This window comes from Lathyrus oleraceus, chromosome 4 (assembly GCF_024323335.1).
Source record: "Lathyrus oleraceus cultivar Zhongwan6 chromosome 4, CAAS_Psat_ZW6_1.0, whole genome shotgun sequence".
Classification (NCBI taxonomy): Eukaryota; Viridiplantae; Streptophyta; class Magnoliopsida; order Fabales; family Fabaceae; genus Lathyrus; species Lathyrus oleraceus.
The window spans coordinates 350,436,017-350,453,647 of NC_066582.1; positions in this window are offsets into that span (position 1 = coordinate 350,436,017).

Sequence of the window (17,631 nt, forward strand, 5' to 3'; positions counted from 1 at the left end):
CACAAGTTAATAACTAAATAAAGAAACATTGTCTTGAGAATTGTGTATTGTTTATATTAAAAATATAAAATTTAATTTTTTAATTGTTGTTTTTAATACAAATTTTTTACAAATGAGTTTCTTAACTTGTGTCATAGGGGCACAAGTTAGCATTACCCTTATTATTATTATTATTATTATTATTATTATTATTATTATTATTATTAAATATGTTTAGTATGAATTTTAATTACAGTAGTATATTCGTTTTAAACCTGTCTGACTAATTCTGTCGAGCTCAAAATATGAGGATCGTCGCACCGGCGGTGATCGCAACAAGTCGTAAAAGTTATAATTAATGGGAATTGTTTAATTGACTGAATTAACTTTTGTTTTAAATTATTTGTGTACTACAAAAGCAGTAATTTAGAGATGCCGATTCTGATTCGAAAGAACAGAACATGTATTTGACTCAGGAAAAATTTAGTTTTTAATTATTAACAATGTGAAAACATTTTTTAGTTGATCAGAAAAAATAATAATTTTCAAAAAGGTGATTTTAAGAATATAAACATACACGTGTAAGTGGATGTTTCTGTGCTTAAAATTCGGTATTAGACGTGTGAAAGTCACTAATACCTTTAAATTTATTTTTCATCTTAAACAACTTTTCAAGTATTTAAAAGCAATTATTTTTCAAAAAGAATTTTGCACTTTAACACGCTAGACACGCGAAAGCGGGCAATATAGATTTTTAGGCTAAAACTTGGTTCCAGTTGTGCGAAAGCGAATGATCCCTTAAAGGTTGGTCCTTTTCCTATAAGAAAATATTATCCCAAATTAATTATAATTAACGACTTCACGAGTCCTATTGGTTGACGAGAGCAACATTCCGATTTCCCGTCTATTAATTGATTATTAAACAACTTCTTTTTTTTCTTTTGCATACCAAAACTATTATCCATAGCCTTAGATTTACATAGTAGTGATAGATAACGGTAGATTGACATTGGTCAAGGTGAATTCAACATTTTTTATATTACTACGATATTTCCGTGCACTTGCGAACATATCAAGTTTTTCGCGCCGTTGTTGGGGATAAAATTTGTCAATATTTTAATTGTGTTGCTTCGCCGTATAGACCAAGACACACCTTTTATTATTTTCTTTCTATTTTCTCGGTTGTATCCTAAGTATCCGTAACTCTGGGGACGAACTAGAACAATCGATTAATGAGATTGAATGCTTTCTTCGCATTAGACACCGATTAGAACAACTGCGCGCCTAATACACTATTCCAATGGCTGCACAAAATGATGAGCATCCTCTTAAGCACTTTGGCGTCCCGTATGAGGATGAGCCACATCCAAGCATTGCTAACCCTACTATTCAGGCTAATACTTTTAAGTTGAAACCCTCTGTACTGCAAATCGTGCGGCAGAACCAATTCTCCGGTAGCCATAAGGAAGACCCAAATTTGCATATTTCCGTGTTCATCCAGTATACTGACACATTAAAGGGTAATGGCGTCGATCCAGATACCATTAGACTATTGTCACACCTCAATTTTGACCCTGAATCGCCAAATCAATATCTTTATCACAGTGTTTGCATCACTTGCATAACATAACATGTATTTCACACTGCATAATGCCTAAAATGTCAGTTGAAATAAATTTTCGGATCTACCGGCCGACCGGTTGAATCAATTGTCAAATATATGACAAATTAGCGAGCAACAAATTTCAAAATTGATGTTGCAGAGGTTAGTTTTATTAATCCATGTTTCACGTAGTTTAACCTGGTGTGCTCGTTTTATTTTTTCGACTACTTCTTCGATCACATTTTGATTCGTTTGAGCGTTTTAACCGAACATTTTTTAATTTAAAATTTGACAAAAATCTGTATGTTCGCGAGAATGTTATTTCACGCTGATCATTGTGGTGCGTTCATTTTAATTTTTCGAGCACTTTTGCGCCATATTTTCATTTATTTTTTATTCTTTTATTATCTTTTTTAATAAAAGTAATCAACATAATTAATTGGAATTTTTTGAGTTTTAGTTAGACTTTTTTTTGATGGAGTGTTTTTGTTCTTAATTAATTTACTAAGATTTTGTTTTAGCCATTCAAAAATATTAATAATATTAATTTTAAAAAAAAGAAAATTTGATAATGTGCATTTGCATTGGATTTCCTTGTCCAACATGCACCCGCGCCAACTCACTCTTAACTTTGCTGAAAGATTGAAAAAAACAGTTTCTTGGAAAGGACCATTTAAAACCTCCACGCGGCTGTCAGTAAGAGGATGAGATTTTGATTTTAAAATTAAAAAGCATCTAATGATAATTTTCACAACTGTAAAAAAAGGGGGGGGGGGGATGGATTTTTGCTCGTTTTCAAAAAGAAACAAAAGGAGAGTTATGAGGGCATTTTTCTATTTGCTGAGAATCACACATTCCTCAACACACTCTGCCTATTCGTCATCGTCCTTTTTTTCCCTCCAGTTTCACATAACAACCACTGTGAAAGCAACAAGATGAACCACTAACAAAATCCGCAAACCACCTTATAAATCCCTCCACTTAATCTTCCATTTAACATTTTCATCATCTTTACTCACTCAGTGTCATAACCAATAATCTCCTTAACTCTTCATTCAATCTACAACCACCATTTTTTCACTCGTTTTCACCTTCAAACAACCGCCGATTTCATTGATGAAACCAAGCTTTGACCAAACACTCAAGCAATTCTTGCTAGCGTTTTCTTGTTGCAGCACCACTATCACAAAATCGTTACATCCACCGATGGTCAAACCCTCCAAAAATTCAAACACCACTCGAAACACATAAATACCAAAGCACCTTCTTTAATGGAACTTATGAGGTCGTTGGATCTGAAAACACTACAAATTTGGTTACAGTGGGAAACGAGATTGAGTTGCTAATTGATGCTAAAAGTGATAAGGTTAATAGTTTCGGTTTCAACTCGATTCATTTTTTGTTATGGTTTTGTCACTTTAGTCGTGTTTTTTTGTGTTGATATTTTGTTTATCATTGTTAAGTTTGTTTTGCTATAATTAATGCGTTTGAGTTTTCTCCATTGATATTTGCATTTGGTTATGTGAAGATGAATAATAGTATTCTCGAGAATAACACGTTATGCATGGATTTGGAAATAAGTTTCATTTTAGTTGCATTGCTTTTAGTTATTTTTTCGGTCGCTATTGATTTTTAATTTAATTCCATGATTTTGTTTATTTACCTTATTCATGGCAATAAAAAAAGAAAGAGATGTTTGTTTTCTCTATGAAAGAAAACAAGTTCCTAGGAAGTATAAGATTTTTTACGGGTGAATTTGTAAGAATAAGTGAACAATACCATTTGTTCATGAAGTTGCATTTTGATATTGTACTGAGTTTGCTTGCCTTATGTTTTTCCATTTATTTTCATTTTTTCCTTATATATTAGTTCATGCCATGGTTTGACATGATGAGGTGAATGGTTGAGTTGGTTCAGACTTATGTTTCTCAATTCTCATGACTTGAGTTCAACATTGGTAGGCCAACCATTTTCTATTTTTGGGGTTTTACTACTTTTTGTTGTTTTTTTTTGGCATTTTATTTGAATCAAATAGTTTGTAATTTTTTATGGGCTTGTAGTATTTAATTTAAAGTCCATTTAACTCTTACTATTTACACCTTTTTGTTAGTTTCATTTTATGATTATTTTCCATTTTGTTTTGATTAGGATAATTGTAATTTCGCGATATTGATGAATAATAAAGTATGATGTGCATGGGGTTTTGTTCTGTTTCTTTAAGTTATTTCATTATGCAAATAATCGTATTCTAATCTGCGAATTTGACATTTTCATGTCGTTATTCCTCCAGATTGTTTTATCGATATATCAATTGTATTTTGCCGCGTTATGAACTTTGCATACGACATCTCATTTGCAATACGCACAAACCGACTTTGAACATATTACCTAGAGTTTTGCTTGCACTTCTCGTTTTCTTGCTTATTTTATTTGTCGATTGTGAGGTTTACTTAATATCGATTTTGATACCGTTTGCTTTGCCATACAAACTAAACCTCACTTTATGACTTCATTCCATTTTTGTTCATGAGTGCATCCCATTCCATTCGGTTTTGCAATGATACGCTTCACGTTAGCATTTCTTTTGATTCATGATAACAAACAACGATCCAACGTCGTTGTTGTTTAAATTAAATTTGAATTCAACTTCTATTTACTTTGCACGTCCTTGCATTATGTGGCATTGATTCACATAATTGAATCACGATCTTGATCCGTGCATATTTCATTTGTGTTTTTACTTCTTTCGATTTAATTACTACGAACATGTGTTGTACATATGACGTTGTGTTGCTATCTCCAATTCACATAGGTTACTCTTGGGCCTTCTTACAGTGAGTCCATTTTCTCGTGCACGCACACTCAATTACTTGCATTTATTGATTGGGTTTTTCTTTAATCATTTCATTATCTCATATCTCCATTCGACAAAATGTACCCCTACTCTCATGACATATAATAATTTTATCGCTTTATTTTTTATTACTTTATTTAGGTAGTTTCTAACACAAGAATAAAATCAATCATTTCTCAAAGAGAACAAAATTAAAAAACTCGATCTAACACCGAGTAGTTTCTCAAATCAAACCATTTCAAACTCTTCTTTTCAATCAATTTTAACCATTCCCAATTTCTCAATTTTTCCATCTTTAACCATTTTCAAACTCTCAAAACTTTCCATCAAACCTTTTTGCAACCGTTAATCAAATGCTTGATCCAACGTCAAGCTGCTTTCCTAATAAAAAAGAAAATACTTAACCACTATTCAACAATTTTTCCCAATAAAAAGGATGAAAGGAACACGTAGTCCACGAGCTTCTGAGAGTTAAGATCTGAGACGTAGTTCTCGTCAATCTAAACACTCAACATCCTTAAATCAATTCTACAACGCTTAATAAACCTCGACTAGCTTCAAGTTCGCTTTCTCAAGCCAAACTTCAAAAACATCTAAAAATATCAAAATCCTTTTGATAATAAGATGAAAAAGGAGCGGGGTATAGTCCACGAACTCCCGATAGTTAGGAATCAAGATGTAGTTATCGCCTCTCCGAACTCTCCCATCATCCAAAAATATGTCAAACCAATCAAACTCTTTTCTTGCTGCCGTGCGATTGATCCTTAAATCCTTTTCTCACACGAAAGGTATTTTGTCACGAGACGATGCAATTTTTTTGTCCACTTGAATGTGTGAGTTAGCTTGAGACGTTGACCATAAATGTTGAATTGTAAATCCATTCGACCATGATGCAAACGTTCTCTTATCCATTTTTTTTGTGTAGCCAACAATGTTTTCATCGATTGACATAAAGTAGCTTTCGCTAAAATTGACCAACAACAAAACAATTTCTACCCAGAACTACGTAAGCCTTGAGTTCTCTATTTCACCCGGAGATACGTAGGAGCAGGATTTGTAAATCTTGTGAGGCACATTAATAAAAAATCCAAAAACATTTTCTCTTTTCTTTTGATCCTATTTCTTATTTCCCTTCTTAATAACTCGAGAAGCCTAACTTTTCTAAGCTTACGTTAACGCGCATAACTATCCTAATGGTTCCTGTTGAGTACAACTGAGTGAGAGGTGCTAATAGCTTCCCCTTACGTAATCGACTCCCAAACCCTAATTTGGTTGCGACGACCAATATCATTATAGTTATTTCTTGGGTTTTATCGATATTTTCCCTTTCCTTTTTAGGAATAAATAAAGTTCGATGGCGACTCTCTTTAGTCCATCCCATGAGTGTGCGATTGCACTTCGTTAAGTCCTGTTCTCATTTTTTGAGGTGCGACGGATGGAGACTCCGTTGGGGATCTAGTTCCCTAAGTGTGTCAGGCCTAGTTAGGTCGTTTGCGTGCCTTTGTTTTCTTTACTTGTGTGGATTTTATTTTCTTTATTGCTTTTTGTTATCTATATTATTATATTGATATATTTTGTTGTATTAGTTCCATATGCAGTGGTATTGGATCGTTACTCTGGTTGAAAACCTTATGGGAAATACTCTCCACCCGAGTCTAGAGTGAAAACATGAGATAGGACGAGGTTGAGTAGTGAAGGTCCCGGAGATGTAATTCTCGTAAGGGTCGGAACGAGAACCTCACTTAGAGTAGATCCTTTGAAAATGTTGTCACCGACATGTAGTTTCCATCAACTTTGATGTTTTCATGAGGATCCATGATTCTAAGGACCTTTATAGAACATTGAGCCTTTTGGCCAACTAAGAACGATGGTCGTGTAATGCAGGTCCCCGAGATGTAGTTCTCGTAAGGGTCGGCATGAAGGCCTCGCTCAGAATAGATTCTCTTGATGGAGTTGACGCCCAACATACATTACCGTAAGCTGCAAACATTCATGCAGATCCATGACTCTGGGAACCATGTCTAGAAACAAAGTCGACGGTCGCGTAATGCAGGTCCCTAAGATGTAGTTCTCGTAAGGGTCAATACGAAGATCTCTCTCAGAATAGATTCCTTTGATGGAGTTGACGACCAACATGTAGTTACCGTAAGCGACAAACATTCTTGTGGATCTATGACTCTAGTTTTTTTTTACAAACCTTAGATCATACCCAGTGAGAATCCTGTTGTGGAAACCAATCAGATTCATCAGTTACCTCGAACATATGAACCAGTGTACCAAAATAAAAAAAATACATGGCATTACATTGCTTCCACTCACATACCATTGCATTTGCATTTATTTCATACCATTTCCAAAAAAACTAATTTTTGTGTTTGCCCATAACCAACCGCTGATTTCCCGACACCTATATTGAACCTATGTTAGCTGTTGAAGGACGTTAGGGAATTTGAAGCTAGATCAAGAAGAGATAAGAAGGATTATAAACTTCTTAAAAGGCTAGGTAGACCAGATGTTAGAGCTTGTGATAGCTATGTGAAATCTTCAGCATGCTGTTGCGGAGAATGTTGGCCCCCCACCAAGCTTTATTGTGGTGACTAACCCGACGTATGATCTTCCCCATGATTATGCTCTTCAACAAGTGGACGTTCCTACTCGACCTTTGCTGGCGCATATCCCGATATCTAATGAAGTTCTTATAGTGCAGAAGACCCCCATTGTTCATAATGATGAAGGGAATCCTCAAGTCACAAGGAGCGTGCCAAATTCTCATAGTTCGCACTTATGACAAAGATATTCTCAAGTGAATGAATTTGCAGAAATCGGTCGTGATCTAGAGAAATAATTGAAGGTTGTGGAAGGTTTTAGCACGTTGAGACTTGACGACATGTGTTTGGTGCCATACCTGATTATACCCCAAAAATTCAAAGTACCCAACTTCGATAAGTAGGAAGGGGACAACTGCCCAAGACACCATTTGGTGATGTTCTGTTGAAAAATGAATTCCCATACTCAAGAAGATAAGCTGATGGTTCACTGTTTTCTTGACAGTTTGAGTGAGACATCTTTGAGTTGGTACATGAATTTAGAAAATACCCATATTCAGTCTTGGGAAGATTTGGCCAATGCCTTTTTGAAGCATGACAAATACAATTTGGACATGGTTCCAGATCGAAGGTAGATGTAGACCTTATCTCAAAAGAGCAATGGACCTTCAGAGGATATGCGTAACGGTGGAGAGAATTGGCAGCCCAAGTGCAACCGCATTTTGGAATGATGGTAGGAAGTGCATCATCAAATTTCTCTAACCTGGTGAAAGTTGGAGAGCACATTGAGAGCAACCTCAAAAGTGGAAGAGTCCAATGTGCCTTGAGTAGCCAGACTAGCGATAATGAATCCCTTAGCATTTCCCAAGAGGAAGAAGATGATGCAATCAATGCAATTATGACAGATGTTGAGTATTATCATGGTGCACCAACAAGACCCTATGGTCCTTCATCTTTTCAACGATCACTATTTCCAGTGCCACAATATCCTTATAGGTAACCAACAATGCCCAGAGCGCCGTACCAGCAACCTTGGATTTCTCCTCATTCCAATCAGCAAGCCCAAGGCCGGTATCAGAATCAACATCAGAACCAACATATGCCTCACAACAACCTAGAAAGAAGGAATGCTCATCTTGATCCAATTCCTATGACGTACAATCAACTACTGCAACCTTTGATTTAAAGCTCATTGGTGGATTTCAAACCTATGAAGACATTGCCACAACCATACCCACCTGGGTATAATCCTGATATACAATATGGATATCAAGCCAAATCAATAGGGAACTCAACTGAAGACTGCAACGCTTTCAAAGCTAAGGTTCAACAGTTGATCGACAAAAAGTACATATCCTTTCCAAAAGGAAACCTGGTATTGCACGTCAACCTCTCTCCCTGATAAGTGTGAAGACCTCAATGGGAATATCCTGAAGTCAATGGATCAAACATGAAGTTATCCTTCACGCTAGTAGTCATGAGGAATGTTTATCTTTGCATTTTTATTTTCTTTGTCTATTAAGTGCTACTTGTTTTTAAACATTGTTTTTAATGGTAATAATAATGAAGTGATCATGCATTTTATGAATCACTCCATTCGTATTCACTCTTTCTATCTTTCCTTCGTTTATGCAAAAAGAAAAAAGAAATAAAAACTTTCCTCCCATTCATTTTCCTTTATCAAACTGTTGTTTTACCAAAGATTGGAAGGAGGATGATGAAAATGAAATAACCATAATTGATATGGTGTGGTTTCAAATAGAACTTTGCAGATGATGTAAGGCATAATTTCAAATCCCCAAACACTGAAGAGATAAGGAGTTAGTCCCTTGTCAACCACTTTGAACGTAGAAGTTGGTGTTTCTTTCGGAATTAAAAATACTTAATCTTAACCATGGGCATGATAGTTGTATTCAGATAGCTTGACTATGCATTCAGTCTTCGAGAGAATCAATCCATCAACACACCATCCCACATGAGGATCAACCACACACTACAAACATATCTTAAAGTGTCGAAGAAGTTGATAAAAGCCAAAATCTTTGTAGTGTTTTTTCCTCAAAAACCAATAACAAGGCATTCAAACCTTTCAAAAGAAAAAAGAAAGGAAAAACCCACTAAGTCGAATACCATAAAAGATGACTTAGGCAAAAAAAATCAGGGCATCTCGGTGGACCGAAAGCTTCAAAGAAGTGGTCCAGACAGAAGTTAGGGATAAAAAGCAAAAAAGAGAGGTCATCAAAATCCCCCCCAAAAATAAAGAGAAACAAAATAAGGTGACTGCCATTTCAAAATAATCTCATCTTGAATCCTCATCTTTACCATCACACCTTCGAACCATCTTGGCAGTGTTTATTTTGAAAGCATATTACAACAAGGTTGCATTAACATGACTCCAAAAAATCTTTGTTGATCATACCACCTTACATACTGTGAATGGCTAGATCAACCATGTGTCTAGATCATCGACCCGTTCACTTTATTTCGCCATCATTTCAATAATGATTGATTTCAAAAAATTGCATTTGCATTGCATTAAAATTACCATTTGTGAATGAATAATTTTAATTACAAGTCAACATTGAAAATCAAAGGAATCCGAATAAAATGCAGCCAATTGAGAAACTTAATCATGTGAAAGATGTCCAGTCAGGGGAAAATCACTTTGAGCATCAGTTGATCTGAGTCAATCACCCCAAGAGTTGGTTAGCCAAGGACAACTTCAAGGCTTCAAATATTGAGGCAAGTCACCTCAAGGTCTTATTGTGACAAGCTGCTTCCAAACCCTTGTAAAGGTGAACATCTTCAAAGACTCAAACTCCTATCAAGGTAAACACCTTCAAAGACCCAATAGACTGGGGCAAGATGAGCCACCGAAGGGCAGATCCTCTCCATGCTCTCAAGCTGCTAAAATAAACTTTGTAATACGTCAACAATTATTGAGTTCAAGACGAGTGTCGGGGAATCATGCTAGTACCCCATCAAATAACCTTTTGCCTTTTGTCAAAGGAGATTTTCTATAAAGGGACCTTCCATCCATTACCCACCACAGGGGCATCTTTGGAAACCTTCAAGTCTTTGCATAAAGAATTCTCATGCATTAATCATGTCGCTTCGCTCTGGTGTTAAGCCATGCATATCATCACATTCATCGAAAACCCAATTCTCGACTGGTAAATCATTTTAAGTCAATTACCGTCTAACAGACAATTTTTCTTAAAACTAGTTCCCATTTGGTAGCCTTTTCTTAAAACCATTTCCCGTCTGGTGGCCTATTTTTAAACCAGTTCCCATTTGGTGGCTTATTTTTAACTCTAGTTCCCGCCTGGTAGCTCTCTTTTAAGTCAGTTTCTGTCTGACAGTAAATCAAAAGAAACCAGTTCTCGTCTGGTAGACCATCTGAAAGTCAGTTCTTATCTGACAAATAGAAACAAAAAAGATAAAACACCAGTTCCCTCTGGTAATCTAACCTTCAAGTCCAATTCTCGTCTGGAAGTTCTTCTTCTAAACCCAATTGTTATTGGTATATCCAAGGTCCGGTTGTCACTTTTTTTCCTTAAAACCCGATTGTTGTTGGTACTTCCCAAAGTCTAGTTGTCATTGGCATCTTGTTCAAAGGCTAGTCGTTACTAGTATCTGTTTTCAAATCCAATTGTTATTGGTATTCTTGATGGCTAGTTGTTACTAGTATCTGTTTTAAAATCCAATTGTTATTGGTGTCCCTTAAAGTCCAGTTGTCACTAGCATTATCTTCAAAATCCAGTTGTAACTGGTGTCATCCCAAATTCCAATTGTTATTGGGGTTCTCTGTTTGTAATCCAATTGTTATTGGTGTTCAAAAGTCCAATTGTTATTGTCATAGTTTAAAGACCAGTTGTCACTAGCACCATTTGTCAAACTCCAATTGTTATTGGTAACCAAAGTCTGGTTGTTACCAACCTGCATTTGTTAGAGTCCAGTTGTAACTGGTACCTTTTTTTTAAAGTCCAACTTTATTGGTATAATACAATTGTTATTGGCATTTAAAGTCCAGTTGTCACTGACACCTATTGTCAAAATCCAATTGTTATTGGTATTCAAAGTCCAATTGTTATTGACACAGTTTAAAGTCCACTTGTCACTGACGTATATTGACAAACTCCTATTGTTATTGGTATTCAAGAGTACAATTATTATTGGAACAATTTAAAGTCCAGTTGTCACTGGCCCCATTTGTCAAACTCCTATTGTTATTGGTAACCAAAGTATGGTTGTTACCAACTTGCAATGTTAGATTCCAGTTGTAACTGGTACCTTTTTTTCAAAGTCCAATTGTTATTGGTACCTATTTTTATAATCCAATTGTTATTGAATTTAAAGTCCAGTTGTCACTGGCACCTATTGTCAAAATCCAATTGTTATTGGTATTCAAAGTCCAATTGTTATTGGCACAATTTAAAGTCCAATTGTCACTGACACATATTGTCAAACACCAATTGTTATTGGTATTCAAAAGTCTAATTGTTATTGGCATAATTTAAATTACAGTTTTCACTAGCACCATTTGTCAAATTCCAATTGTTACTGGTAACCAAAGTCTGGTTGTTACCAGGCTGCATCTATTAGAGTCCAATTGTAACTGGTACCTTTTTTTTCAAAGTCCAATTGTTATTGACATTTAAAGCCCAGTTGTCATTGACACCTATTGTCAAAATCCAATTGTTATTGGTATTCAAAGTCCAATTGTTATTGGCACAATTTAAAATCCAGTTGTCACTGACACATATTGTCAAACTCCAATTGTTATTGGTAGCCAAAGTCTGGTTGTTACTAGTATGCATCTTTTAAATTCCAGTTGTAACTGGTATCCTATTTTTGAAGTCCAATTGTCATTGGCATCTAAAGTTAAGTTGTCACCGACACCATTTTCCAAGCCTGGTTGTTACTATCTTTACTCTCAAAGTCCAATTGTTATAAGCACCTTTTAAAGTCCAATTGCTATTTGCACATTGTCTTAAAATCCAACTTTTATTGGTACCCCAAGTCCAGTCGTCACTTACAAAGTTTGTTTGTTACAAGTATCTGTCTTCTAAATCTAGTTGTCACTGACATGTCTTTAGAGTCTGGTTGTCACCAGTATCTGTTTTAAAATCTAGTTGTTACCAGCATCCCCTACAGAGTCTAATTGTCATTGAACTTCATTATCAAACATCCAATTGTCATTGGTGTCCTCAAAACCCATTTGTCACTGGTACCTTCCAAGCCCAGTTATAACTGGGACTCTATTTTAAAATCCAATTGTTATTAGCACCTGTTAAGTTTAGTTGTAACTGACACATTGCTTTAAAATCCCATTATTATCGGTACATTTTAAGTCCAGTCATTACTGGCGTTGTTTGTAAGTCTAATTGTTGTTTGCATCTTTCTTAAAGTCCAGTTGTAACTGGCACCCTGTTTTAGAATCCAATTGTAATTGGTATGTTAAACCCAGTTGTCACTGGCACTTTGTTTCAAAATCCAATTGTTATTGGTACCCTTTAGAGTCCAATCATTACTGATACTGTTTGCAAGTCCAATTGTCATTGGCATCCTTCCTAAAGTCCAGTTGTAATTGGCCCTCTGTTTCAAAATCCAATTGTAATTGGTACCCTAAGTCTAGTTGTCACCAACATTGTTTGAAAAATCTAATGGTCATTGGCACCTTTAAAGTCCAGTTGTTACTGGCCCCCATTTTTGAAAAGCTCAGTTGTAACTGGCATCAATCCGTCGGAAGCTGGTTGTAACCAATCTTACGGTCTAAGTCCAACTATTGTTGGCACTTACAAATAGTTTTACACCATGTTTGTCCATAGGTTTCCTAGAAATTCATGTATGACTCATAATTCTAAGGAATTCCCATAATTGTGGATGTCATTCTTGCTAGAAGACTTCAACATTTTTGCCTTATTGATTTCTTTGTGAAGAATCATCATAGCTTTTGCATGGATACTTTTCTTATCAGAAAACTCCTGAGTTTTGTCTTGGATAATTTATTTATGAAGATTCTCCAATTTTATTTTTGCATGGATGAATTTCTTGTATGAAAGCTCCCGAGTTTTGTCCTGATTTGAATTCCTTGTTAAGCATTCCTTTTGTTGATTGGCTATTTTTTCTTGTAAGAAAACTCTAGAACATTATGACAATTGGTTTCATTGTCATGAATCCCCAAAGTCTTTTATTGAATGCTTTTCTTGTCATAAAAATCCCGTGGTTTTGTCTTGGATGATTTCTTTGTGAAGAATCTCCAAATTTCTTTTATGTAGATGACTTTCTTGTAAGAAAGCTCCCAATTTTACTTTGGTGGTATTCCTTGTTAGGGATCACCATATTTGTTTGGTTGAATTCTTTTCTTGTTAGAAAACTCTAGATCATTGCGTGGGATATATTTCTTTTCAGAAATCTCCAAGAACTTTTGATTTCTCTTGTATTCTAAAGTGCCGTTTGTCAACTTTCACTTTGAATATTCCCTAGTGTCTTTTCTCTAGCATGATTCTTATCCCTAGTGAGTTTCTACCCTTATTTGCATTTCCTCTAGGCCATCGTTACCTTGTCCCTATCATTCCCCACGAATCTGTATTTCATTTTTCATTTATCATGAAATATCATGCTAGGGTTCATATCATATCATATTCCTAGCAAATCAAAATAAAAAAAAGAGTCATGTATACACACATAACACATCATACCATATCATATGCATTTATGATAAAAACTCGAGTCCTCTAAGTATTTAACTATCTCCCACCTTGATCATATGAAGAGTGTCCTTCTTCCTATTCTCTAGTTGAAGATGCTTAAATAGGGGAAACTATCACATCCCAATTTTGATCCTGAATCGTCGAATCAATACGTTCATCATAGAGTTTGCATGACCTGCATAGCATAACATACATTTCATATCGTATAATTCCTAAAATGTCAGTTGAAATAAATTTTTGGATCTACAGACAGACCGGTTGAATCAATTGTCAAACATGTGTCAAATTAACGGGCAAAAAATTTCAAAGTCGAGCTTGCAGACGTCAGTTTTATTAATCTATATTTAACGTAGTTTAACCTAGTATGCTCATTTTATTTTTTCAACTACTTTTTCAGTCACATTTTGATCCGCCTGAGCGTTTTAACCGGATATTTTTATTTCAAAATTTTATAAAAACCTGTATATTTCCGAGAATTTTATTTTTCCTTGATCATTATGGTGCGTTCTTTTTAATTTTTTGAGCACTTTTGCGCCCGATTTTCATTCATTTTTTATTCTTTTATTCTCTTTTTTAGTAAAAGTAATCGATATAATTAATTGGAATCATTTGAGTTTTTAGTTGGAGTTTTTTTTAATTGAGTGTTTTTGTTTTTAATTCATTTACTAAAATTTTGTTTTAGCCATTTCAAAATATAAAAAAATTGATAATGTGCATTTGTATTGGATTCCCTTGTCCAACATGCACCCGCGCCATCTCACTCTTAACTTTGCTGGAAGATTGGAAAAACCATTTCTTGGAGGGGACCATTTAAAACCTCCACGCAACTATCAGTAAGAGGAGGGGGTTTTGATTTCAAAATTGAAAAACATCCAATGACAATTTGTACAGCTGTAAACGGGGGGGAGGGGGGGGGGGGGATGTTGCAAGTGGATTTTTGCTCGTTTTTAGAAAGAAACAAAAGGAGAATTGTGAGGGAATTTTTCTCTTTGCTGAGAATCACGCATTCCTCAACACACTTTCCCTATGCATCATTGTCAATATTTTTTCCACTTTCACACAACAACCATCGTGAAAGCAACAAGTTGAACCACTAACAAAGTCCGCAAGCCACCTTGCAAATCCCTCCTCCTAATCTTCCATTTAACATTTTCATCATCTTCACTAACTCACTACCCACTAAGTGTCATAACCAATAATTTCCTTAAATATTCATTCAATCTACAACCACAACTATTCTCCTCGTTTTCACCTTTAAACAACTGTCGGTTTCATCGACGAAACTAAGCTCCGACCAAACCCTCAAGCAAATCTCACCGGAGTTTTCATGTTGCAACACCATTATCACGAAATTGTTACATCCATCGATGGCCACACCCTCCATAAATTCCAAATACCACTCGAAATACATCCATACCAAAACACCTTCTTTAATGGAACTGATGAGGTTGTTGGATCTGGAAACACTACAAATTTGGTTATAGTGGGAGAGATTGAGCCGCTAGTTGGTGCTAAAAGTGATGAGGTTAATTGTTTCGGTTTCAACTCGATTTGTTTTTCCATTATGGTTTTGTAACTTCAGTCATGTTTTATTGTGTTGTTGTTTTGTTTGTCATTGATAAGTTTATTTTGCTATCATTCATGCGTTTGAGTTTTCTCCATTGTTATTTGCATTTGGTTATGTGAAGGTGAAGAATAGTATTATTGAGAATAACACGTTATACATGGATTTGGAAACAAGTTTCATTCTAGTTGTATTGCTTATTATTTTTTCGGTTGTTATCGGTTTTTAACTTAATTTCATGATTTTATTTATTTACCTTATTCATGGAAATAAAAAAAGAAAGAGATGTTTGTTTGCTCTTTGAAGGAAATCATGTTCCTGGGAAGTATAAGACTTTGTTTGCGTGAATTTGTAAGAAGAAGTGAACAATACCATTTTTTTTATGAAGTTGCATTTTGATATTGTACTGATTTTGCTTGCTTTTTGTTTTTCCATCTATTTTCATTTTTTACTTATATATTAGTCCATGCCATTGCTTGACACGATGATGTGAAAGGTTGAGTTGGTTGAGGTTTATGTCTCCTAATTCCCATGATCCGAGTTTAACACTGATAGGTCACACATTTTCTTTTTTTTGAGGTTTTACTACTTTTTTTTGGTATTTTATTTGGATCAAATAGTTTATAATTTTTTTATGGGCTTGTAGAATTTAATTTAAATCCCATTTAGTTCTTGATATTTACACCTTTTTGTTAGTTTCATTTTATGATTATTTTCATTTTGTTTCGATTACGACAATTGTAATTTCGCGACATTGATGAATAATAAACTATGACGTGCATGGGGTTTTGTTATGTTTCTTTGAGTTATTTCATTGTGCCGCATGATTTTTTATCGATATATCGATTGTATTTCATCGCGTTATGACCTTTGCATCAGACGTCTCATTTGTTATCGATACACACAAACCGACTTTGAGCACGTTACCTAGAGTTTTGCTTGCACTTCTCAATTTCTTGCTTATTTTATTTGTCTATTGTGAGGTTTACTTAATATCGTTTTTGATACTGTTGCTTTTCCATACGAGTTAAACCTTATTTTATGACTTCATTCCATTTTTGTGAATGAGTTCATTCCCATTCCATCCCGTTTTGCAACGATACACTTCACGTTAGCATTTCTTTCGATTCATGATGACAAACAATGACCCAACGTTGTTGTTGTTTAAATCAAATTTGAATTCAACATAGATTTACTTTGCACGTACTTACATTATGTGATCGTAGCCTCGCATCACTATCTTGATCCGTGCACGTTTCATTTATGTTTTTACTTCTTTCGATTTAATTACTATAAATGTCTGTTGTACATATGACACTGTGTTGCTATTTCTAATTCACATGGCTTACTCTTGTGCCTTCTTATAATGAGGCCATTTTCTCGTGCACGTACACTCAATCACGTGAATTTGTTGATTGAGTTTTTCTTTAATCATTTTATCATTTCATATCCCCATTCTTCGAAATGTACCCCCACTCCTATGACATGTAATAATTTTATTGCTTTATTTTTTATTTCTTTGTTTAGTTAGTTTCTAACACAAGAATAAAATCAACCATTTCTCAAAAATAAAAAAAGTAAAAAACTTGATCCAACTTCGAATAGTTTCTCAAATCAAACAATTTCAAACTCTTCTTTCCGATCCATTTCAACCATTCCTAATTTCTCAACTTTTCCATCTTCAACCATTTTCAAACTCTCTAAACTTTCCATCAAACTTTTTTGCAATCGTTAATCAAATGCTTGATCCAACGTCAAACCATTTTCCTAATCAAAAATTAAAAAAAAACTTAACGACTATTCAACACTTTTTTTCAATAAAAAGGATGAAATGAATGAGGTATAGTTCACGAGCTCCTGAGAGTTAAGATCTGAGATGTAGTTTTCATCAATCTAACCACTCATCATCCTCAAATCAATTCCATAATGCTTAATAAACACCGACTAGCTTTGAGTGCGCTTTCTCAAGTCAAACTTCAAAAACATCTAAAAATATCAAAATCCTTTTGCAAATAAGATGAAAAAGGAGCGAGGTGTAGTCCACGAACTCCCGAGAGTTAGGAACTAAGATATAGTTCTCGCCTCTCCAAACTCTCTCACTATCCAAAAATACTTTAAACCAATCAAACTCTTTTCTCGGTGCCGTGCGATTGCTTCTTAAACCCTTCTATCTGTCAATTGCCTCTTCACTTAGGAGGACTTATCAAGTAACATGCCTCATTTAGAGGTCTTTGGCACAAATGTAAACAATCACACACAGAGCCTCTTAAGGAGGACTTCAGCCAAATGCCTGCCAAAAAGGTGACAGGACTTCCAGACTACATGGAGTAAGAGAGTAGCTACCTAAGTGGTGTATCAACCACAATCCA